Below are 573 nucleotides of genomic sequence, written 5' to 3' on the forward strand. Positions count from 1 at the left end.
AGGGTCCCCAATTGCATGTCGATAACCGACTTGCAACTAGAGTGTGTGCGTGTTTGTCATTTTGTCAAGGGGTCCCCAGTTGCATGTCAAGCATCGACTCGCAACTAGGGTGTGCGTGTTTGTTGAGGACCCCGAGTTGCAAGTTTCCCATCAACTCGCAACTAGGGGTTGTGTGTCTGTATGTGTGTTTTATTTGTGCCCCCCAAGTTACAAGTTGACCATCAACTCGCAACTAGGGGATGTGTGTGTGTGTGTGTCGAGGGTCCCCAATTGCATGTTGATAACTGACTTGATACTAGAGTGTGTGTGTGTTTGTCATTTTGTCAAGGGGTCCCCAGTTGCATGTCAAGCATCGACTCGCAACTAGGGGGATATGTGTGTTTGTTAACGACCCATAGTTGCAAGTTGACCATCGACTCACAACTAAGGGTGTGTGTGTGTGTGTGTGTGTGTGTCTTTATTCGTGACCCCCAGTCCCCAGTTGCAAGTTGACCATCAACTCGCAACTAGGGGTTGTGTGTCTATATATGTGTTTTATTTGTGGCCCCTAGCTGCAAGTTGACCATCAACTCG

Source organism: Triticum dicoccoides, chromosome 3B (genome assembly GCF_002162155.2).
Source record: "Triticum dicoccoides isolate Atlit2015 ecotype Zavitan chromosome 3B, WEW_v2.0, whole genome shotgun sequence".
Lineage (NCBI taxonomy): Eukaryota > Viridiplantae > Streptophyta > Magnoliopsida > Poales > Poaceae > Triticum > Triticum dicoccoides.